Source organism: Apostichopus japonicus, chromosome 2 (genome assembly GCF_037975245.1).
Source record: "Apostichopus japonicus isolate 1M-3 chromosome 2, ASM3797524v1, whole genome shotgun sequence".
NCBI lineage: Eukaryota > Metazoa > Echinodermata > Holothuroidea > Aspidochirotida > Stichopodidae > Apostichopus > Apostichopus japonicus.
Genome location: NC_092562.1, coordinates 11,989,605 through 12,016,223, shown reverse-complemented (window position 1 = coordinate 12,016,223; position 26,619 = coordinate 11,989,605). Strand labels below are relative to the sequence as shown.

Here is a 26,619-nt window from a genome sequence, read left to right as displayed (position 1 = left end):
TTAGGTTAAATATGCTCCCCTCCCACCCCCACTCTCCTCAAAAAAAAAGAAGATGCTGATCTTAAGGTTTGCTTTAATATTTTTATTAGAAATGTTGAATATCTATGTATGAAGTGAGAGGTCAGGCTGGACTGTGCCCTGAATTGCCGGACTATCTGAATTATGCCAGACCTCCCACCTCCCTTTGGTCCCTCCCTCCTAGCCAGTTCACAGTCCCGACCGAACCATTGGTTGAATCCAAGATAATGCAGTTCAGATCAATCAGGGGAATGATCAGGCAGCTCATATTCAGCTCTAGTACCAAACTTGATATTTAAATCTGATGGCCACCTTACCGCTTGATTATCACCACCAACAGAATAATGATGAACAGGACTGGAATCACCAGGGCAACTAGATAAACAAGTGAGGACTGAGGAGGAGGAGGCTCTCCCGCTGGAATGAAAAGTTAAAGAAACACTACTCTTTAGAGAATGGCAACTTGAATTTGTTTAATATTACTTTTTTTTCATAAGTTTTGTTAAAGTCGCAATACATGTTTGTTGATGAATTTTGGAAAACAAACTTCCGAAGCAGATTCAATGTTTCTTACCTAAGTGCACTCTGACCAGGCGGGTTTAATGGAGAAAAGCTCTGGCAATCGAAAGAAAGAAATTTATTTTCTATTGCCCTTTTGGTGAGAACGATTTACTGTAAAATCACTGAGACCGCCCGTATCAAGCATGTTCGTTACACAAATGGTACCTATATATACTTGTACCGTCCACTTTTTTTACACAATTTCACAGAGGAAACGTCTGAAAACACCTGTTTATTCCTTGCAATGGAAGGAAATCACACAATTTTGCAAGCTACATTGTTAAGACTAAAGGAAAGATACTATTCACAAGGTCGTATCCAGGATTTTCTAACCCGGGGGGCGCGAATTACTATCTAAGCAGAGCGCCACCATCGGTTGGCGCGCAGCTTACAAGAAAATTTCTTGTTTTGATACCATCCAGAACACCAGAAATGGCACTTCTCGGGCTTGAAAATGACCAACTAGATGTACACTTTTTGCCTGAGAACCAAGTATTCCCCAATACTTTTTTTTCTCAATCCATAACCTTTTTGAAGATTGTCACCAGTCACAAATCATATTCGAACTCATCGCATGTCCTGTGGATCATTGCTTTTGTAGGTGATTCTACCTCGCGCCCACAATATCAGTCAGCCCCACTTTTCAAGGTTTTATGACCATTATTCGTTCAGAATTTGAAAATTCACATTTCTCGTGAATAAACTCACTTCAAAACATACCCATAATGTTGTACAAAATTTCATCTATGGACAACCAATATATGGAAATCGCACTACCCAGGACAATTTGTTGGCGCGAAGCGCAGAAGCAAATTTTGGCCGAAGGTGCCTCCCAGATCGCTGGAAATGACACTTCCCAGGCCTTGTAAGTTGCATCTAAGTACTTTCTAATTTGAAATTACTAGCGATATCATAAACAAAATATGCTGACTAGGGGGGGGGGGCGGTCGCCCCCTTCCCGAAATGCGTCATGTTCCCCGACGACATGGTCGAGTTCGAGACCAGCCACATGTGGTTTCATAGAACAATTCTACAATTGTTTAAGGCTTATACACACATGCGTTATGATAGACAATATATAGTACATAGACCTTGAGTGAGAGAGGAAATATGGAAACGTCAACAAGAGCCCAAGGGCACTGTGGTTCCTTGCGTAGGGGTCCTACATGTACCCATGAAGTAACCAACACTTTTGATGATCACAAATTGTGATCGGATTTTTGATTGATAGGCACTGAATATGGCGTCTAAAATGTAAGAAATATTAGGTCACCTACAAGCGGGTCAACAGATATGATAACATTGGTGACCTCAGATCACATGACCCTTAAGTTTGAAAATGTTCCAGCACCCCATTCACAACTTGTCCCAAAATATCAATCGTGTCAGGCCTTGGCACTGGGAGTTAATTGAATTAAAAGTCTAAAAATGAACTTTGACTTGTATAACTTCAAAGACAAAGGTCACCTGGGGGTCAACCCATTGACATTTTTGATCGATGATACCTAAATAAAGCATAAAGACTGTACAAATTCAAAAAAAAATCTTCGCCCAATTTCTCCCCCAAACTACTAGTTTTTTAACATTAATTGACCTTTGGTGACCTTGGATCACATGACCGTTAATACTTAAAATATTCCTCTATACCATTCGCAACTTGTTCCAAAATATCAACTGTGTCACACCTTGACACTGGGAGTTAGTGCATTAAATGTCTGACAATTAACTTTGATCCGATATAACTTCGCACACAAAGGTCACACAGGGTAAACCTATTGACATTTATGATCAGAAGGTACCTTTGACATCTGAAAATAGCATCGAAACTGTAAAAATCCCCAAAACACTTAAAGGTCACCAGAGGTCAAATTGAGGTCAAGGGTCACCCAGATGCAGGTCGACAATCCCAACCCTAATGGACAATTCGTTCTCAAGTTATCGCAAAAATACTAGTTTTTTAACATTAATTGACCTTTGGTGACCTTGGATCACATGACCGTTAAGTTTCAAAATGTTCCCCTATACCATTTGCAACTTGTCCCAAAATATCAACTGTGTCACACCTTGGCACTGGGAGTTATCGCACTAATTGTCTGAAAATTAACTTAGACTTCATATAACTTCACACACAAAGGTCACCTGGGGGTCAACCCATTGACATTTTTGATTGGTGAGATGTGAATATAGCATCAAAACTATAAAAATTCAAACATTTTTTTCTTTGCCCATTTTCTCCCCCAAAATACTAGTTTTTTAACATTAATTGATTGACCTTTGGTGACCTCGGATCACATAACCGTTAAGTTTTAAAATATTTCTCTATACTATTTGCAACTTGTCCCAAAATATCAAGCTTGTCAACCTTGGCACTTAGAGTTATTGCATTAAATGTCTGAAAATTAACTTTGCCCTTGTATAACTTCACACACAAAGGTCACCTGAGGTCAACCCATTGACATTTTTGATTGGTGAGATGTGAATATAGCATCAAAACTATAACAAGAGCATCAATGATGCAGTATCTCAATACTGGAAGTTTTAATTTTGATTCCTAATTTCAAATCTTTGCTCTGTCTCTACAATTATCAATATCAATCATGGTACAACCAATATATAACTTGCATTTTTGCTACTTTGCCAAGAATAGTCTCTGCAGGTTACACTTTATCCTGCTAGTCTTGCCTTTAGCGCTCATTGCCTGTTAGTCGAAAGAACGACGTTGCAAGGTTTAGTAATGTCATAGAATATTTAAGAACTTGTTTTTTATGTAGTATCCTTCATCTTAGGTCAGTCTCTGTTGGACTTTTTGGTCATATAGTTTGACGTCAATGACAACAGCCAAATTAGAAGAGGCGAACAACTCGACCATATTCTTGATGCCTGCCTTGAGAGCTAGGCCTATTGACCTACTGTATGTTACTGTAGTGGTGACTACCATCAAAACTGTGTCCACTTCTAGATATCAAAACAACCCACGTTTTTCCATCTCTATTTTTCGGACATGAAGATTTCATGGATTTATGACTTGGAAAAAATAATGTAAAAGAAGATTACAAGTTTGTATATGCAAGTGATGGGTGGCCTCCTCTTCCCCTAATAGCCACCTCAGTTCCTCTCCATTTTGTTATTTTATTTTAATTCTTTGTACACTTGATGTCAAACATTACAGGTTCAAAAGAAAGCTAAACATACTTCTTATAACCTTATACATCTTATATCCTTATAAATAAAACATAACCTTATACAATTTTTATAGTCTTATAAAAGTTGTGATGCTATGGCCGGCTCCTCTTTTATACGTACCCATCAAACAAACTTACCCTGGTCCTTCCTAGGAAAAGCTGTCTGAACACCAGTGCAATGCTAATGTGGCTATCACTGAAAGCCTAATAGGTCTAGGCCTAGGGGCCTATATATATATATTTTTTACATGCATTAGGCCTACAGTAAGTAGCCTTCAGAAATACAAGAATGTGTATACGTAATTATACAAAATACATGAAGGGCAATCAAACAAACTTATCATGGCCCTTGCTCTGAAAAGCTACCTGAACACCAGTACTATCCTTAAATGGATGTTACAAAAACGAAGGCCTAATATAAATTAAATGCACTACGTAGAATTCAGCAGTACAGAATGTAATTAGCATGCAATACACTAACACCTCGCGTACCTAACTACACTACAGAAAATTGGTCGCGAGGGTAGCCATTTTCGTATATCTAACATGTAGCTGTTATGAGTCATAGCCAATCTGCTACAAAACAGACTTGGGGGCGGGGCTTAATCATCAAAAACGGACCTTTTTACTAAAAGTAGGGGCGGCAGCTCAGTGTTGTTTTAAGAAAGAAAAATCATTTAAACATCAAATTAAGCAAATAAAAGCCATAAATTGTCATATACAGGTAGTAAAATTCTTATTAATACCTACCTGTAAACAACAAATGAAAGTTTAAAATTTTAATAAAATATACAATACATAGGACCCTATCTTAGAAGATACCACTGTTGAAAGACAGTTCTATTCTATTCTCTTTCATAAAACATAAGTTTTGGAGCGTGTGCAAAACAGGTCTGCCAAAGTGTGTTTTCAGTCCAAATTGGCCCGATTTGGACATAAATCGGTGAAAAAGTCACAGAATGAGATACAATTCTGGAATAAAAAATAGTAACTTTTGTTGGTCTATATGATATATTCTTGCTCTGGAAATTCCAGAGAAAAAAAAACTTTGTTTGAAGACGCTGAAAAATTTTTAAGAGAAGAGAGAGTCCCACTTACTGTTACAATATCTCTATACATGTAATGTATTGAGATAAAAATTCAAACATTTTTTCTTTGCCCATTTTCTCCCCCAAAATACTAGTTTTTTAACATTAATTGATTGACCTTTGGTGACCTCAGATCACATAACCGTTAAGTTTTAAAGGAATTGTCTGGTGGAAGATTTTGATACATTGTCCTTATAGTTATTATTTTTCTCTTTCTAACCATGTAAAAATTGTCCCCATTCGACGTTTTCTTCTTGTAGAAATCTGGTTTTCAAATTCACCAGTTTCTCACCAAAAGTACCGTTTGTTCGAACGCTTCAATATGGTGATTGACGTAGTGCTTGCAGATAGGCAAAACAGGCGACTTGAAGTTAGCACTCCCAATTCCGCAGCAAATTAACTCACGTGTAAGCACATTGAATTGCCTCATATATATAACGTACATACTCGCGAACGTATATACTACGATGCTCAGTTGGTGTACTTGTATAACGTTACACATAGTACACTCACACTCAAACCACAGTTCATTAACTGTTCTTCGAAATCGCTGAAATAAAATTCACGGATCAAATTAACAGTAAAAGGAAACTTATAAAGTATTCGTTAAACCGAAAGATGAAACTTGGCGGGATCGATGTCATCGCAGAACTGTCCGATTGTAAACGTTAGATAGCCTATACACGCGAACATTCTTCGCGCTGGAGCTGGATACCGCGATGTATAAACAACGAAGAGCCTGTTGTTAAAACTTATCTTGTGTTACACAAAGACCACGAAACCACCGATCTACTACATATATTGCGGCTTAAGGAGTTTTTTAAATCATATCTAATTTATAAGAAATTTCACCGGAAATTATTGGAGAAATTGATCGAATCGTTGTCAGAGCAGAATATAGCACTGAGAAGCTTAGGCTTCGCAGAACTGTCCGATTGTCAACGTTTGAGTACAGCCTACATGCGAACATTTTTTCGCGTTGGAGCTGGATAGCGTGATGTATAGCCTGAACAACTCAGAGTCTGCTGTTAAAATTTACCTTGTGTTACACAAAGACCACGGAACCACCGCTCAAGTACATGGCGGCTTAAGGAGTTTTTGAAAACATATCTAATTTTTAAGAAATTTCACCGGAAATTAAGGAAGAAATTTATCTGTATACAAACGCTGTTTTTGTTGTGATTACCGTATAGGTACTGTGCGGAGGGTGGGTTATGACGCAATCTGCTATGGCAGAGCTGACGTCACGTATTGTACTGTTCAAATCATATTTGAAATGTCTATCCATAACGATTAAAAAATTGTTTCTCTGTCAAACGCAACATTAGCGTTCTCATACTTTGACAACATGTTTGGAAAATTATTTACTATTTTTTAAGGTAACTTCTTTGGGCCACCAGACAATCCTTTTAAAATATTTCTCTATACTATTTGCAACTTGTCCCAAAATATCAAGCTTGTCAACCTTGGCACTTAGAGTTATTGCATTAAATGTCTGAAAATTAACTTTGACCTTGTATAACTTCACACACAAAGCTCACCCGGGTGTCAACCCATTGACATTTTTGATCATAGGGTTTTGATATCCAAATCTAGCATCAAAACCAAACATTTTCTTTTCGCCCGTTTTCTCCCAAAATAAGCACATTTTTTCTAATGTGCCCTTTGCCCTTGGTTTCAGATGTAGTTTGATCTCCTGATTCCAAATATCAACACGAAAAGTCTGTTCAGCCATCCTAACTCCGACCGAAAACTTTGACCTCATATAAGTTCGCACACAAAGGTCGCAAGGGGGTCAACCTATTGATATTTATGATCGGAAGGTACCTTTGACATCGGAAAATAGCATTGAAACTGTAAAAATCCCCAAAACACGAAAAGGTCACCAGTGGTCAAATTGAGGTCAAGGGTCACCCAGATGCGGGTCGACAATTGGAATACATTGAAGCAACTCCCAACCCTAACGGACAATTCGTTCTCAAGTTATCGCCAAAAAAAAAAGGTTTTTTAACATTAATTGACCTTTGGTGACCTCAGATCACATGACCGTTAAGTTTCAAAATGTTCCCCTAACCGGTTCACAACTTGTCCCAAAATATCAACCTTGTCGCACATTGGCACTGGGAGTTATTGCAGTTTTAATATTTTGGGTTTTTGAACCATAACTGACCTTTGGTGACCATTGTGGAAACCAAAAACAAAAGTGATCTTCCTCTTACTATGTGCTATCCACCCACCAAGTTTGATCATGATACATTATTTCCTTATTGAGATACCGTGTACACAAGCAAGCGTCACATACACACCCACCCACACACATTCGCCATCATCAATGCAAAGGTTACGATTATCATCGAAACCAAAAAGCCTCCCACTTCTTCCCTCAGAGAAAGTAAACTACTCTTACTTTATCAATAATTGGAGAAAGATTTACCTGAATGGTACAACATAGTGATTAAAGGTTAAATTATTTTTTTTTAAAACACTGTTAAATATTATTAAATGTTCTTTGGCCATCAAATAAATGATACAGGAAAATCCTACAGGAAATCATGCAGGAAGAACCTTGCGTTGCTGATACATGAATAACCTGCAATGCTGACACAGGAATAACATGTACTGCTAATACAGGTATAACCTACACCGCTGATACAGGAATAACCTACTTGCTGATACAGGCATAACCTACACTACTGATACAGGAATGAACTACACCACTGATACAGGAATAACCTACTGTACACTGCTGATACAGGAATAACATACACTGCTGATACAGGAATGACCAACACTGCTGATACAGCAATGACCAACACTGCTGATACAGGAATAACCTACACCACTGATACAGGAATAACCTACATCGCTGATACAGGTAAACCCTACACCACTGATACAGGAATAACCTACTGTACACTGCTGATACAGGAATAACATACACTGCTGATACAGGAATGACCAACACTGCTGATACAGCAATGACCAACACTGCTGATACAGGAATAACCTACACCACTCATACAGGAATAACCTACACTACTGATACAGGAATACCTGTTCTGCTGATAAAGGAATAACCTGTTCTGCTGATACAGGAATAACCTACACCGCTGATACAGGAATAAACTACATTGCTGATACAGGAATAACCTACACTACTGATACAGGAATAACCTACACCACTGATACAGGAATAACCTGTTCTGCTGATACAGGAATAGCCTTAAACGCTGATACAGGAATAACCTACACCCCTGATACAGGAATAACATGTACTGCTAATACAGGTATAACCTACACCGCTGATACATGAATAACCTACATCGCTGATACAGGAATGAGAAAGTAATATTTGAGCTAACACGGCCAGTTGATAGTCAAGGTGGCACCTTCATAACAATAACATAAATAAACCATTAAACCCGGAGCAAGAAGTTAGCGAATATAATATCAGCTCATGAAAAATATATCTCACCTCCAATGCACATCATATGACCGGCTTCATTCCTCGGTGGGAAGTTGGAGCAACCCTCTGGCATGGCACCAGCTAACAATGCAAATGCTATCTGGCAATCTTCAAATAACTGACTGCAGGTCTCTTGGCAGAGGGTGTACCCAGATGAGGGAAGAGGAGGGTAGAAGAGGGAGCACATGGCAGAAAGTAGATCAGGACACTCGTTGCTGTCTATGATAGTTTCGGTCACTAATTCAAGGTCGGCAGACAAAGCCAACTCAAACACAGTTTCTGAATTGGCATTTCTGTAGTCCAAGTACTCAGCACAAGGTCCAGAAACCGGAACTGAGCCAGGGGGAGGTGTGGAAGGAATGGTAGAAATAGAAGGTGTTGATGATGTTCTACCCTGTGTGGTAGTCACAGGTGTAGATGGTGTTGAAGCAGTGGTAACCTCTGTTGTAGTTACAGGTTTAGTGGTTGGTGGGCTATCTGAGAAAAAGAGAATGATGACCACAGGAATGTTACGTACAAGGAATGGAGAACAACTATGATATGATTGTACTACTAACTGACCATCACGGTAGTTTTCATGAGTTAAGGTATGAAAAGTGGACAAAATGTGATTTACAAACAAATACTTTACAAACTTAGGTACTGTACATTCACAATATGATGCAATATTCATTAAGGAATAACAAAATAAAGTCAGCATCAAGTAGCCTGTAAGGGGCCTTACACATGGTTAAAGTAATCTGTCCTCACCATGTATTGATACCCTTACAACAAGGCCTAAAGAGTGATTAACAAAAGGGGGGGGGGGGGGAAGAGATGAAGATTTAAGCAACTAAAAGGTTTAAAAGAAAACAGAAGAAGACAGAGCTAAAGCAATAACAACATGGTAAACATGATGTCTTTAATTGATTGATTGATTAAATATCAAGCAGAAATAAATATCAGACTTCAAATTTTTTAAGTTTATAAAAAGGTTTACATGATGTAACATGAGCAGTTTTCTTCATGAATCTGATGTAATATATACAGTAGTAAGGGTGTACATGTTTACAAGAGTTTAACGATTTGACCTATAATGACCCCAAATGACCGTTGATCTCCACAAAGTACTATAGGCTTCTTTAACACAATGTGGTACTTCTACACACTAAACTAGAGGTTAGCCCAAGCTTCCAGTATTGAGATATCCTGATTACAAGGTTTTCACAATTCTACCCCTGGTGACCTCAAATGACCTTTTGCCCTCCACCAAAACCCCCAAAACTTACTGGTTTGTTGATTTACGAGTGACGATACTTACCTGTCTCCCACTCCACATCTGCCATTCACCATCTACCTAACTACACATTTGGAAACATTTAAGCACTGCGCCCTCGCTACCTGGTCAACGCCCACTTTTCCCTTCCATATATAGTTAGTACAAGTTTTTCTGCCAAATTCTCGCTTGTGATTTACACAACTGTATTTGCGTTTTTGGATAATCTTTGGATATAATAATCTTTAATATGATAATCTTTGGATATATCTTTGGATAATTCGACTACTGAGACCTTTCATCGCTGTACCAAGAAGCACTCATAAAAATCCTTTCATTTATGAACAGTTTCTGATGTTTCTCTCCCTCCGTGTGTTTTGTCCGCTTCCTCGTTGTACGTTTGTTTGTACAGGTACCGGTTGCACAACACCTCAGTGGTGGGCATTTCCTCCCCCGACCGTTAGCCATTGTACTAGGTCATTAGGCTTCCATCATTATTTGATGGTTCTGCCCCACACCCCAGCTCCCGACTGCTCAGTGGCGGCCTAGGGAGAGATCCCATTGGCCGTTTTGCGAGGTCTCTCGCACACCTTGCCTTCAATCATGGTTCGTCCTAACTTAAGTGTAGTGTTAGGCTCCCTGTAAAGGTGGTTGTCCTAACTTTGTGAGGTTCCGCTATTGTCAATTCCTAGGCCTACCATCTCTATGGTGGTCTTAAGTTAGCCTCTTCACCCCCTAGCCCGGGCAGGCATTTCGAGGACTCATTCCTACCTAGACGTCGTTGACCGGTAGCGGGTTCATGATTATTATACCCTCAGGCTGGGGAATTACCCAGGGCTTGTTTCCCCGGAATCCTAGGAGGATCTCCGTCTTCCTGGGCTCGCACGGCTAGACACTCAGGCAGCTATTGACCGGGGACGGGTAGGGAGATCGTTCTTAGACCCACCTTCCATCTTCTCTTGTCCTTTGTAACCTTCATGTTTACTTGCGCCTACGAGCCGGCGGTGATAATAATTTCTCGCCATCTTATGTGTATATCATTCGTGTTTACTCCAAAGGGGGAGAGACATTACATACTTGTATTCTATCCTTAAGGATCTTATCAGATAGCGTTCAAGAAAGGAAGATCTTCTATGAAGTGTGCTACATGCTGACTGTTCAACCCGGGTAGATTGTGGGACGACCACGTTATCTGCTCGATGTGCAGATTATACTCCAGACGAGAACCTTGTTCTCTGTGCATCACCTTTTCACCCAAAACCTGGGCAGATGTGGATGTCTGTCAGGAGAGAGAAACTGCAGTCGCATCTGGCGCGACTGTCACCAGCTCCCGCTCCGGCCTCCACAACTGATACGCTCAAAGGGAGCGCACCAGACCCAGGAATACCACACTCCCGAGATACCCTCTCGCCAGTACCAACATTATCCAGGAATAGCACCAGAGCCAAAGGGCAAACGATTGAACATGGGGAAAGGAAAAGCCATCACACAGAAACAGACTGTCGGTCCGGAAGAAAACACTACGCGACCGCGTCCACAACCTGGCTCCTCTCGGTCCGACAGACCGCAAACCACAGGACCACAGAGAGATCCGGACACACTGGCACCAGACCAGGTTCTCCCGAACCGCAGTTGGTCTGAGACCAAGAAAGATGCCGTCAGGACCACGGTCCGGGAGTAGATCTCCACTACAGAGAAGGCATATCTTGTCTGCTAAATTTGTGACAAAATGTGAAAGTTGCATAATGGGTAATTTAATAAAGCAGCATGTTAAGTTAAATGGCTTTGCTATTTTCATATAAGGTAACTACAAGTACCGCTCACGTAAAACTGGACATGTGTACGTGCACAGAATCGTATAAAATGTATAAACATGTACAGCCCCGTGTAAACTCGTTGACAAACAAGTTGCCACGTAGACGCCGCATAGACACTGCGTAGACACCAAGTATAATCCCTGTACAAGTTTATAAGCAGGAAATGCTATTGTGCTCAATGAAAAGGATTATAGTCCCCAACAAAATTAGTGAGATGTTTGAAACAGCCATTTCTTAAATCGTAGTTGAAGACATGAAATTCACCTATAGCAGCAAAGAGGACGCAGGTAAAGTGTTTGCAGGCATAGAACTTATAACTGTTTTTCGTTAAATGTTTTCCCGACTTTTTTTCAGTTGTAGAGGTTATGTTCCATGGAGTATAAGTTTACTTTGAATAGTTGGCAACATTTTCAAGAAATAATAATTGCTAAACGTTCTTGTGTCAATTTTTTACATAATTTACCATTGGTTCCAACAGAATGAACAGAAAAAAAACTGGCCCCAACAACTTTGAAGCAGGGCCGGTTAAAAACAAAACATGTTTCTCATCCGCGCAAGGGGCCTCCTTTTTCCTGATTCCCAAGTCTCTATTCGGATTACAAGAAATCTAAGCTATCCTTAAAAATTATTTTGTAAAGGTTGCCACGTATTCCAAACTAGTATTATAGTATATAAAATTTGTGTGTGTCGCAATAGGTTAAGTTTTAATGGTGCAGCACAGTGCCATTAATAATTTGCATATTACACCAAAATTTACACTTGGCGTCCAGATGGAGGGAAAATGTACCATCATGTTCAATGTGTTGTGTCCTTCCCTTTGTGCGATGAACTTGGGCAAGTTCGAATGTCGATGACCTACTTATGTTCCGGGACCAATGTCAATGGGAATTATGTGTGTAAAAACTCAGGTTTTTCCATGTGTTATATATATCTAGAAGTTTTACGTAAGCGGAGGGAATTCCGGGGAGGAAGCACTTATCTAAAAATCAATATTTGTGATAAATATCGAAAGGTTTTTCTTCAGAAAATATTTTTGACTAGAAATTGGAATCTCAATGTATTCCCCAAACCTTACCTGGTTTGTTAATTAACCAGCGACGTACTCACCTCATATAACCTATGCATTACCGTATTAACCTCGCTCTAGCATCTGGCAATTGTATGTATGTGTGTGTGGCCATCTCCCTTCCGTAATTTCCAGGACGCACTGGTGTGGCACCAGACGGAGAAGGGGGAGAGGACCGACCAAAGGGCGGAAATCCCGAGGATACATCCAAAAAATGGTCCTCACCTGAAGAGACCCCGACGGGTTGCAGCGTTGGCAGGTGGGTCATAAGTGGGTCCTGAGTGGGTCGTCGATGAGTGTAGGCGGGAGAAAATGGCCACTGCGTGGTCATATCCATGGGCCAGCTCCCCTGGTATCCTAGGAAGGTATCCGACTGGGTTGTATGGATCCGTCTGCGAGGTCCCCAATCATGGGGCGGCTGTCCGGGATGTTATATGAGGTGAGTACGTCACTCGTTAATTCACAAACCAGGTAAGGTTTGGGGAATTCACAGCGTGTACTCCCTCACCTCATATAACTTATGCATTCGTGACACAGGAGCCCTGGCGGTTGGCTGAGGATCTCGCAGGCGGCAGACCCAGGGCCGCTCGGGCAAAATCCCCTTCTGTGTCAGGGGTGTTTGTGAGGCAGTAGGCGACAAAGGAGGACGGAGTCTTCCAGGCCGCTGATTTCATAATATCTTCCAGGGGAATCCCCTAGAACCACGCCCTGGACGTGGCATGGCCTCGGACGTCGTGCGCCCGGACAAGTTCCCCAGGCTGCGCATGGGCCCGGATGAGGTCGGCCATCCACCGTGAAATGATGTCCTTTGAGGCCGGAGTGTAATATGACCTTGGTAAGATGGAGAGCCAGTTCGAGGTACATACAGTAGGTGCTTGGTTCTACGTACCACTTAAGGGCTCGAACGGGGCACCAGCACTTGTCTTCCGTGATCGACGAAGCTCGTGACAAACTCAGGAGCAAGATCTCGTTTGGAGTGAAGGTTACTGTCTGATTCTTTGGAAGTAAGTGCGGGTCAGGCAGTAACCTGACTCCTCCTGGCTCGAACCTCGTGAACCCTCGTTGGAGGGTGAGCGCGTGGAGGCAGCTTCTGCGTCTAGCCGAGGCGGCCGCGACCAGAAACAGGGTTTTGTGTGTGAGTTTGTCCAGCGGCGCGTTGTGTAACGGCTCGTATGAAGAGCCCCCGAGGGTCGTCAAGACCTCATAAAGGGCGTATGATGGGGCCAGGTGGCGCCTGGGTGGGCGTCTGTGAAACATGCCCGTTAGGACTATGAGGACCTAGTTGCTTCCTACTGTGGGGCCATCCGAAAAACTGTTATGAATCGCCGCTATCGCAGAGTGGTATATTCCTAATTGTATTTATTTGCTCAGCTTCCACTGCATCCACTGCAACGTCCGCAACCTCCGATGGAAACCCCGCTGCTTGGAGCGAGAGCCGGAAAGGTTCCACGCAGCAAGATGGAGGCTTGTGACGTCATGGTGGGCAATTTGGCCGCTCCGCTGGGTGAGGAGCTTGGTGGCCGGTGGGAATTTGAATGGTAGGTCCACCAGCATCTCGATGAGGAGCGGGAACCATGCTTGATTGGGCCAGCAGGGCGCAATTAAAAGCATGACGCTTCCACATCGCGAAGGGTGTCGTGAGAGCTCTGCGGAGCAACCCCAGTGGGGAAAGGCTATATTAAGAGACCGGCCCACAAAAGGACGAGAGTGTCCGTCTTCCAAGCCGGCGGGTCGTGCTATCTGGAGCAGAACGTCGGCAGTTTGGCCGTTGCAAACATGTCGACAGACGGCTTGCCGAACAGGTGGAATACGTGGTCGGTTCACGTTCGGGAGGGCTCCCATTCACCATTGTCGAGATACCCCCTGAACAGTGCGTCTGCCAGTACATTGTCCTTCACTGCCAGGTGGGACGCCCGTAGGCCGATCTGAAGGGAGTCGCAGAGGACGAGCAGGTCCCACGTCCTGTGCAGGAGAGCCAGGGATCGAGTGCCCCCCTGGCGAATTATATATGCCACGGTCGTGGTGTTGTTTGACCAGACCGTGACAGTGTGGCCCGTTAGACGGGCTGCCTAGTGACGTAGGGCCCTCAGGACCGCTTCCGTCTCTAGGACATTGATATGGAGTCTCCTCTCAGGCTCTACCCATTTGCCAGCAACTGTGTGAGTGCCCCAAATAGCCCCACAACCGCTGAGGGAAGCATCCATCACATGAGGCGGAATGTGGGGCGGTGTGAAAAGACTCTCCAAGTCTTCATCTGTCCAGCGTTTGCCTGTGCTACCGCCTTGAACTGTTCTCTACATTAAACATCCACAGGGATGGAGGCTCGCGGTTTTTGGGCGGCCGCGTTCAACGTGAGCTTGAATGAGGCCCCTAAACAACGCAGTTACTTGACTGCAAAAGTGTGATAACGTACACGACTGCTGTACAGAAAGTAATCAACACGCTAGGATGACTCTACACTAATGTGCAGGCCTAGCCACGCTTCGTGAACAATGTTCACGAGGCAACCATAAAACGTTTGAAAATCACGAAAAATGAAACGTTTAATTGACAAAAAGCAGTTCAAATGTGCAGGACGTTGAACAGATGAAATAGAATTACAAAAACAACGATAATACTATACGAAGTGATTGAAATCTTAAACTTGATTAAGAGCAATGAAAGAGCGATACTTGCACCAAAGGCTGGCAATTACGGAAGGGAGATGGCCACACACACATACAGACAATTGCCAGATGCTAGAGCGAGGTTAATACAGTAATGCATAGGTTATATATGATGTGAGGGAGTAACCGCTGTGAATTGCTAAGTTATATGGATGTATTGGTCCTGATACATATCCATGCACCTTTGTGGATATCCTTTGCTACTATATATTTTAAGATGGGTATATTTGTCATGATACATGACTATATACCGTAGGGGTCACAGGTGGCTAAGTTATATGGATATATTGGTCCTGATAGATAACCATACACCTTTGTGGATATCGTTTGCTAGTATATATTTTAAGATGGATATATTGGTCCTGATACTTGACTAAATACCCCAGTGGTCATAAATTGCTAAGATATATGGATATATTGGTCCTGAAACATGACTCTATACGGCAGCGGTCACAGATTGCTAAGTCATATATATATTGGTCCTGAAACATAACCATACACCTTTGTGGATATCGTTTGCTACTATATATTTTAATATGGATATATTGGTCCTGATACTTGACTAAATACCCGTGGTCATAAATTGCTAAAATATATGGATATATAGGTCCTGATACATAACCATACATCTTTGTGGATATCCTTTGCTACTATACATTTATAGATTATTATATATATATTACATATTACATTCAATATGATAACATCAATCAGTAACGTTAAATACTTGAATTTATCATTCTTACCAGTAGTAACAGTTACTGAAAAGCTACAAAAGGCAGTATTGCGAGCTTCATCTGAAAATGAGTACACCACAGGGGTCATGCCAATACTGAATCTTTCTCCTGGTGCATGAGAACGTGAAAACAGAAAGGTAATTCCAGAAAAGTCGGTGGCTGTTGGTTCCGTCCATACAACAACAGGATATTGACTTCCTACCTCAATGACAACAGACAGATCACTGGGACATCCAGAAATATTTGGTGGAATTGTATCCTCTACAAATAAGAAAATAAATACAACAGGTGTTACCCGACCTTAAAGCTAAAGTATTCAAACTCAGGATTCAACTTTGGACATTGTATCCATTGTGTTAATGACAAAACTGCACAATTTCAGTAAATATGTTGTTGTTCTATTCTCTGCCTGGACTTCAACTTGCCTCTGATAAACTAAATTTCATGGGGCAACATAAGAAACATGTAATATTTGCTAAAGAGCAGAAATTGGTCTTCCAAATGTAATTTGAGAGGGTATTGTAGAGGCAAATGAGTGCAGTGGTCATAGTTTGAGCTCTTTCAGGAAATGTTTAATAGTTAAACAATGTTCCTCTCAATGTGGTATTCCAACATATGTAAAAACTAACTAACTAACTAATATGACAAACTGACTGGATCTATCAATTGTTGATCATTTATTATAGTTTCTCAACTTTTGCCTACACAGGTCTCATAATTCACCCTATTTACTCACTAAATGCAACTGGATTTCTCCATTTACGAGTAAAATAAAAAACAAACAAAAATACCCTGCATTGTTCTGTGAATGAACATAAAAGGAACACACACTTCTGAAAGTCTGGGTGTCATCATCAATCAATTTTTAGTTCATATGACCAGCCACTGACTCACCGCCTAGAAACTTATTTCAAATCAGGAATTTTCTATATCCAAATGCCAGTTTTTAGCTACTTTCTTCACACAGTACGTCATCTAACAGCTTGCACCATTGGTATGTATGCTACATGTTGACTGTGTGCTGTATATGCTATACTTAAATTACTTGAAATCAACCAGAGGATGCAAAACCGGCTTAACAAAGCCATTCATGGGAAAAAAGTTGCGATAGTGCACCAGATATGATGGAGCAATATTCAGAAAGAAATTCAGTCCCCAGCCTAAACGTTTAATTTGAAGAAGGAAAAAAAATGTGAAAGGAATATAGTTGAAAATGTTTACAGTTACAGTAAAGAGTAGTTCGAGAGAAAAACCTGGACCAGCTAGCTGGCAGTACAACAGTCAGTGTAGGACTTTAAATTATGTAAGGCAAACCGGACCAGCTAGCTGGCAGTACAACAGTCAGTGTAGACCTTAAGTCTATAAGGCAACTTGGACCATCTAGCTTGCAGTACAACAGTCAGAAACCTGGACCAGCTAGCTGGTAGTACAACAGTCAGAAACCTGGACCAGCTGGCTGGAAGTACAACAGTCAGTGTCGGTCTTTAAATTATGTAAGGCTACCCAGACCAGTTAGCTGGCAGTACAACAGTCAGTGTAGGACTTAACTATATAAGGTAACTTGGACTATCTAGCTTGCAGCACAACAGTCAGAAACCTGGACCAGCTAGCTGGCAGTACAACAGTCAGAAACCTGGACAAATGGAAAGGTTCTATCTATTGACTAAATACTATTCACATACTTATAAACTAGGACAAACCACCTGCATGCTAAACTTAGAAAGCTTAGTTTCCTATTAAAACCTGGTTGGCTCTCATGCCCGGTTGGTATATGCTATTAGAAGGCTTTTAATTGGCAATTTGACAAAAGACTTTGCTACCAACTTTTCATAAAGATTATACAAATATGACTGAGTCATATATATCATTATATATACAACAATCACAATTGGTAAAATTAAATGAAGAGAGGTATATATAAAAGACCATGTTGAAACACTTCATGGTAGCTAACTGATAATCTGCAGATAAAAACTGAGGTATAGACCAAATATCAGGAAGAAACATCACAATTCTTTGTTAAAAAAAATTCTTTAGTTACTTGTTGTGATGAATATCATGAAAGTGCGGACAGCAGGGTTTCCAACATTATCAGAGAAAGTGTAAGGCACAGTGGTTAGTCCCGTTGTGAAGAAATCATTTGGTGCGATGGATCTCATCGTTACTATAGCTACTCCAGATACATCCTTTGCTTATATCCTTTGCTACTATACATTTATAGATGGATATATTGGTCCTGATACATGACTATATACGGCAGCGGTCACAGATTGCAAAGTTATATGGATATGGTCCTGATACATAACCATACATCATTGTGGATATCCTTGGCCAGAAAAGAATGATATAGTATATATATAGTATATGACTATACCTCATCGGTTATCCTAGTTTAAATTGAATACAATTATGCAGAGATAATGGGTTTTGGCATGTCTTAATATTGGTGATTAAGCTTATCACTTACACAGTATAAATCAATACCTCTGGTAAATTATTAAACAGTGGTTGGGTATCACTTTCACTGGGTACTAGTCTCTGTATAGAGCTATTCCTCAGCTGTGCTCATCTTAAATATTACATTCAATATGATTACAGCAATCATTAACCTTAAATACTTGAATTTATCAATCTTACCAGTAGTGACAGTTACTGAAAAGCTACAACTAGCAGCATTGCCAGTTTCATCTGAAAATATGTACACCACAGTGGTCATGCCAATACGGAATCTTTCTCCTGGTACATGAGAACGTGATATCAGTACGACTGTTCCAGAAATGTCGGTGGCTGTTGGTTCCGTCCATACAACAACGGGATAGTGATTTCCTACCTCAATGACAAAAGACAGATCACTGGGACATCCAGAAATTGTTGGTGGAATTGTATCCTCTACAAATAAGAAAATAAATACAACAGGTGTTACCCGACCTTAAAGCTAAAGTATTCAAACTCAGGATTCAACTTTGAACATTGGATCCATTGTGTTAATGACAAAACTGCACAATTTCAGTAAATATGTTGTTGTTCTATTCTCTGCCTGGACTTCAACTTGCCTCTGATAAACTAAAATTTCATGGGGCAACATAAGAAACATGAAATATTTGCTAAAGAGCAGAAATTGGTCTTCCACATGTAATTTGAGAGGGTATTGTAGAGGGTATTGTAGAGGCAAATCAGTGCAGCGGTCATAGTTTGAGATCTTTCAGGAAATGTTTAATAGTTAAACAATGTTCCTCTTCAATGTGGTATTCCAACATATGTAAAAACTAACTTACTAACTAATATGACAAACTGACTGGATCTATCAATTGTTGATCATTTATTTTAGTTTCTTAACTTTTGCCTACGCAGGTCTCATAATTCACCCTATTTACTCACTAAATGCAACTGGATTTCTCCATTTACGAGTAAAATAAAAAACAAACAAAAATACCCTGCATTGTTCTGTGAATGAACATAAAGGAACACACACTTCTGAAAGTCTGGGTGTCATCATCAATCAATTTTTAGTTCATATGACCAGCCACTGACTCACCGCCTAGAAACTTATTTCAAATCAGGAATTTTCTATATCCAAATGCCAGTTTTTAGCTACTTTCTTCACACAGTACGTCGTCTAACAGCTTGCACCATTGGTATGTATGCTACATGTTGACTGTGTGCTTAAATTACTAGAAATCAACCAGAGGATGCAAAACCAGCTTAACAAAGCCATTCATGGGAAAAAAGTTGCGATAGTGCACCATATACGATGGAGCAATATTCAGAAAGAAATTCAGTCCCCAGCCTCAACGATTAATTTGAAGGAAATAAAATGTGAAAGGAATATAGTTGAAAATGTTTACAGTTACAGTAAAGAGTAGTTCGAGAGAAAAACCTGGACCAGCTAGCTGGCAGTACAACAGTCAGTGTAAACCTTAAGTCTATAAGGCAACTTGGACCATCTAGCTTGCAGTACAACAGTAAGAAACCTGGACCAGCTAGCTGGTAGTACAACAGTCAGTGTAGGACTTTAAATTATGTAAGGCAAACCGGACCAGCTGGTTGGCAGTACAACAGTCAGAAACCTGGACCAGCTAGCTGGCAGTACAACAGTCAGTGTCGGTCTTTAAATTATGTAAGGCCAACAGGAGCAGTTAGCTGGCAGTACAACAGTCAGTGTAGGACTTAAGTCTATAAGGCAACTTGGACCATCTAGCTTGCAGTACAACAGTCAGAAACCTGGACCAGCTAGCTGGAAGTACAACAGTCAGAAACCTGGACCAGCTAACAGGGAGTACAACAGCTAGTGTAGGACTTTAGTCTATGTAAGGCTAGCTTTACTGTCCTAATATACCTAACTTACTGTCCTAATATAACCAATATATCAATTTAGTAGATGTCTACACCATGCATTGAGTGAACTCAATAGAACAGATCTCAACCTATATATCAGTTTAGTAGATGTCTATTCCATGCATGCAGTGAACTCAATAGAACAGATCTCAACCTATATATCAGTTTAGTAGATGTCTCCACCATGCATGCAGTGAACTCAATAGAACAGATCTCAACCAATATATCAGTTTAGTAGATGTCTACACCATGCATGCAGTGAACTCAATAGAACCGATCTCACCCTATATCAGTTGATTAGATGTCTACACCATGCATGCAGTGAACTCAATAGAACAGATCTCAACCTATATATCAGTTTAGTAGATGTCTACACCATGCATGCAGTGAACTCAATAGAACAGATCTCAGCCTATGTATCAGTTTAGTTAGATGTCTCCACCATGCATGCAGTGAACTCAATAGAACAGATCTCAACCAATATATCAGTTTAGTAGATGTCTACACCATGCATGCAGTGAACTCAATAGAACAGATCTCAACCTATATATGTTTAGTAGATGTCTACACCATGCATGCAGTGAACTCAATAGAACAGATCTCAACCAATATATCAGTTTAGTAGATGTCTACACCATGCATGCAGTGAACTCAATAGAACAGATCTCAACCTATATATCAGTTTAGTTAGATGTCTCCACCATGCATGCAGTGAACTCAATAGAACAGATCTCAACCTATATATCAGTTGATTAGATGTCTACACCATGCATGCAGTGAACTCAATAGAACAGATCTCAACCAATATATCAGTTTAGAAGATGTCTACACCATGCATGCAGTGAACTCAATAGAACAGATCTCAACCAATATATCAGTTTAGTAGATGTCTCCACCATGCATGCAGTGAACTCAATAGAACAGATCTCAACCAATATATCAGTTTAGTAGATGTCTACACCATGCATGCAGTGAACTCAATAGAACAGATCTCAACCTATATATCAGTTTAGTAGATGTCTACACCATGCATGCAGTGAACTCAATAGAACAGATCTCAACCTATATATCAGTTGATTAGATGTCTACACCATGCATGCAGTGAACTCAATAGAACAGATCTCAACCAATATATCAGTTTAGTAGATGTCTACACCATGCATGCAGTGAACTCAATAGAACAGATCTCAACCTATATATCAGTTTAGTTAGATGTCTACACCATGCATGCAGTGAACTCAATAGAACAGATCTCAACCTATATCAGTTGATTAGATGTCTACACCATGCATGCAGTGAACTCAATAGAACAGATCTCAACCAATATATCAGTTTAGTAGATGTCTACACCATGCATGCAGTGAACTCAATAGAACAGATCTCAACCAATATATCAGTTTAGTAGATGTCTACACCATGCATGCAGTGAACTCAATAGAACAGATCTTAACCCATATCAGTTTAGTAGATGTCTACACCATGGGTAACTCTTTGGCAATGCCACACTGCTTACAATATGGTTTTCTTACTAATATCCAGATTAAGTTCTTTAATTGTATTCAGCAATTTTTTAGTGGCAATCTTTGGGGTATATGAAAACAAAAACATAATTTTTTCATCATCATAGTCCTAGTTCAAGGATTTTTCATCCTATGATTCAAGAGAAGTGCCAACTTAATCTAATATATTTTGAACAGTGGAGAACGATGAGCGCTGTAATGTCATATCGGCACTTTGTTTCAGAGGCTGCAGGGACGCTATCATTAGCAAGCTACACTGTAGCAAGGAAAGTTCAAATTGTAAGTAATATAGCTATTTAGTTGGAAATTTCTCAGTGAAGTTGCAAGTTAGCAATCTTTTGAAAAGTTAAAAACATTCCAAATTTCCTTAACTTGGTGATCACCATAATATGTTTTTCAGATATTTGTTATTTGAGCGATTTTTATAATCACAGCCATATGCAAAGTCTGTACACATTCCTGTGTATTTTATCAAGGCCAAGCTTAGAGCGAGATCGGATCAATTCTGACCAATGTGCCTCACTGACTTCACGTCTTGACGTAAGTCAGTGTTACTGTATATTCAAATTTCTGGAAGGATGGGACAACTTTTCAAGCATTCTATCACAGATATTAAAATTCATCACAGTGCCAGGCTTAGGTTGATGAAAAGAGAAATAATGACCGAAAGAACTGGATCCCAAATTTCACTAAAAAATTCCTTTAACAGACTTTGCAACATAGTACTATTGCACTGAATGATTTATAAGTTTATACTTACCAGGATCATCATCTATTATAGTAATGGTGGTGAGTGCATTACCAGACACAAAATGGAACATTGATGATAATTGTGGATCAATCAAGACCAAACCAAAGTCTTTACTCATCATTTCTTGGTCCAAATCAGATATAATTAAGACATTCACAGGAGTGCAGGTCTGTCCAGCACTAATAGTGACATCTTGACCAGGATTCATTGGAATGTTCACAAAGTCAACGCCTGGCAATGCTGAGGCTGATGCTGAGTCAGCAAGTGTGTACACTGTACAGAGAAAATACATGCACAGCACAGCACATTAAGTAACCAATCAATCAATGTATAGGGAGCTATTGAGTTGGGTTTTTTAACCTTCAGTTGAACGGTTTCACATGTAAAAGCCTCAATATTACAACCAGTGCTCTTCTCATGCAATAGGATGCTGTCAGATGGTAACTAGATTACACAGAGTAAAGGACAAATATAAAGACTTTAACCTCCACTCCATCAGGTCAAATAAAGTTGGTTGTAGCACCTAATAATATCTGATACCATTACTAAGATACCTATTAGTTATTGATCAGTTGAGTCAATACAGGCTGCTCCTGGAAATAAGAGTGCTTTTACAATAGATCCGAACCAGATGTCGATATCAGGATCTGATCCTGACGTACAGATCACGGCTGTAGTGATCGAATAGTTCAGATCAGTTCGAATCTTAATCTGATCCTACTATTTCGATGCTGGCAGAAACAAGAATCTTATCCGGACTTTGAGATCAATTTTGCATTGTAAACACTCCCGCATCAACGGTTACCCAAGATATCAGTTGACCTCATTACATCAGATACATTCTTGTGTGAAATTCCAGTCCTGTATCATGCATGTACTAATTTCTATGTACATTGAGTGCGTGTGGGCCGTACATACCTTAGTATTGTCACCCTAAGGAAATATTGCAAACATGACAACAAAAGTTTTGGAGTATAAATACTACAATGATCCAAAGCTGCGCATGACACATTTCCAATCTGATTTTTTTTACCAAGATCCACTTAAAAGCTGTAGAGGATCAGAGAACAACTCAAGTGTAAATGTGCCCGGATCAATGCATAAGGTCACCCCATGGAGAGATGATAACATCAGGGGATCTGATCCGGATCTAGTGTAAAAGCACCCTCACATTGCAAAATGATATACAAAATTGTCAAATTGCTATATAAATGCAAACATGTATAGCAGTGTTTTACACATAGATCATGCACTATTTGATAAGAACATAACTCAGGGACTTCAAAACTGTTACAAAAAAGTTGGACACTAAATTATTCCCTGTGCTCTGTTCTCCCTGTGCTCAGTTTTTTTTTAATTTACCCTGTTATCAGTTTCATGTCTAAACTCATTCAGTTGGTGTTCAAACTTCAAGCATGAAAGATACAAAATTGGTAGCAAACATACTAAAGGCCTGCAATCATCCAATTGATTAATATTAAGACTGATTCATTTCTAATGATAAGGTATCTGATATTACCTATTTTACCTGTATTATCAGGTGCGTATCCAGGGGGGGGCGTTGGGGGCGCGCGCCCCCCGGGTAAGAAAAAGAGGAGAGAAAGAAAAAAGAGAAGAAAAAAGGAAAAAACGAGGGGAAAAAGAGGAGGAGGAGAGGAAGGAAGGAAGGGAAAAGAAAAAGAAGAAAGAGAGAAGAAGGAGAAAAGGAGGGAGTAAAAGAAAAACGCGAAGACACCGGGAAGAGAAAGAGGAACAGTGACATCATTACAGCGCTGAAGGGTAGCCAGTGACGGATCAATGATTTCGTAAAAGTGTGCCTCACCCTATCCCTTACACCGACAACTCCATTTTTTTTGACGTTTCCATTTTCCTCTCTCACTAATGATCTATATATATACTATATATGGTCTATCACAACGCGTGTGTAGAATTGTGCTATGAAACCAACTGTGGCTGGTCTCGAACTCGACCGTGTCGTCGGGGAACATGACCCATTTTGGGATGGGGGCAAACGCCCCCCCCCCCCCCATTCAGCATTTTTTTAAATGATATCGGTAAGTAATTTCAAAAAAGAAAGTGCTTAGATGCAACTTACAAGGCCTGGGATATGTCATTTCCAGCGATCTGGGAGACATTTTCGGCCAAAATTTGCTTGTATGCTTCGCGCTAACAAATGGTCCTGGGTAGTGCTATTTCCAGCGATCTGGGAGGCATTTTCGGCCAAAATTTTCTTGTATGCTTCGCGCCAACCTATGGTGGCGCTACACTTAGATAATTTGCCTACAGGCTTCACCCCTCCCTTGGCAAATTCCTCGCTACGAGGCTGTTCGAATTTGTAACGCAAACAGCAGATATCACATCATCTCAGTGAGCATGAAAATGGCGTTCCAGGATGAAAATCCTCAAAACTGTCCGACTTGCCTGAAAAAATAACCAAAGATTTTCGCGCGCGAAGCGCGCGTTCAACATACCAATGTCAATATCATGTAAGCAAGCATCGGTTATTACATCGAATGTCATCATGTACCGTACAGTCCGTCAAAGTTGCGCAGTGTACCGCGGGATGCTAATGTAAACAACGACATGTCTCATGTAGATGTATAAAAAGCATGAAGGTCCAATTATGTCAAACGTTTCTTTTACATTTGTAATGGCGAATTAGGGGCTGCACCCCCGCCGCGCAGTGGCGGAGCGTCCATACGGTCAGGGGGCGGATGCGCCCCCTGAAGGACTCAAATGGACTGCTGGCGCCTTTTTCAGCTCTTTACCACTTTCTACTTATTCTAGATTGACTTTTTTATTGCGCTCTCATCTACTTATTGACATTTGTCACATTTTGTTGGTGTCATTTGGCGATGACACCCTATTCTTCGTTTATCTGCAAATTAGCCAGGCCCGGAAAGGGTCATTTCTGGCGATCTAGGGAGTATCTTTACTCAAAATTTGTCTGTGCGCTACGCGCCATCCAGTGGTGGCGCTCCGCTTAGATAGTGTCGAAAGCGCTCCTACAGACCATTCTCGCCCCTCCTGACCAATACCCCTAGCTCCGCCACTGCCGCCGCGCCTCCTACGCCTATGTGTGTAGTGTTCGGTTTCGGAAATATCTGCTATTTTTTCATTTCCTTCAACCAAGTTTTATAATAGCCGTTATAAGAGGTTTAATATTTGTACACCAATAAATTAACTGTGTCTGAATTTTCGAAAATTTCTGACCAACATTCTGCATCACACTTCCCTCTACTCCTGCAATTTTGACCGGTCTGTTAGGGGTTGAAGGTAGTTTTTCTATATTGGTTGTCCATAGATGAAATTTTGTACAACATTATGGGTATGTTTTGAAGTGAGTTTATTCACGAGAAATGTGAATTTTCAAATTCTGAACAAATTTGGGGCTTAAAACCTTGAAAAGTGGGGCTGACGGGTATTGTGGGCCGCAACGTAGAATCACCTACAAAAGCAAAGACCCACAGGACATGCCATCAGGTTGAACATGACGTGTGCCGGGTTGACAATCTTCAAAAAGGTTATGGATGGAAAAAAAAAAACTATTAGGAAATACTTGGTTCTCAGGCCAAAAGTGTACATCTGGTTGGTCATTTCAAGCCCGAGAAGTGCCGTTTCCGGTGATCTGGGGGGGGGGGTATCAAAACCAGAAGTTTTCTTGTACGCTGCGCACCGACTGATGGTGGCGCTCCGCTTAGATAGTAATTCGCGCCCCCCGGGTTTGAAAATCCTGGATACGCGCCTGATTATACTGACATACTATTTCTCTCAAGTAGAAGAGATATTTTCAAGTAGGTCTAGGTCTAGGTGCAGTAAATAATTAAAAAGAGATGAAAACAAGCCCCGACCCCACCCCCCCCACTCCCTCAAAACTTATCCCCTCTCATACCTGTCAAGTTGCAAGTGATCAAATACAGTACACAGTAATTAAAGAGCCCACAACAAACAGTTTGATAGAAAAAATATTTGAAAGACCACAATTGACAAGACTCAGCAGCTAACTGCAAAAAAAAAAAAAATTGAGCCATACCAACATTATAATAGACTGACTTTTAATATTACCAACAGGGCAATCCAATTGGCATATTTCAATTCAACAACTTGTAATAGTGAGGCTATTATCTCCTGCCTGTAGGTTTCAGTCACCCTTGCCT

At 40.6% G+C, this 26,619-nt stretch overlaps 1 protein-coding gene across 9 annotated transcripts in view; it reads right to left on the bottom strand.

Moving 5' to 3' along the window:
- Window positions 1–26,619, bottom strand: part of LOC139978210 (uncharacterized) — a 264,286-nt gene that overhangs the window by 66,265 nt on the left and 171,402 nt on the right. The gene's annotated exons all lie outside the window — the stretch shown is intronic.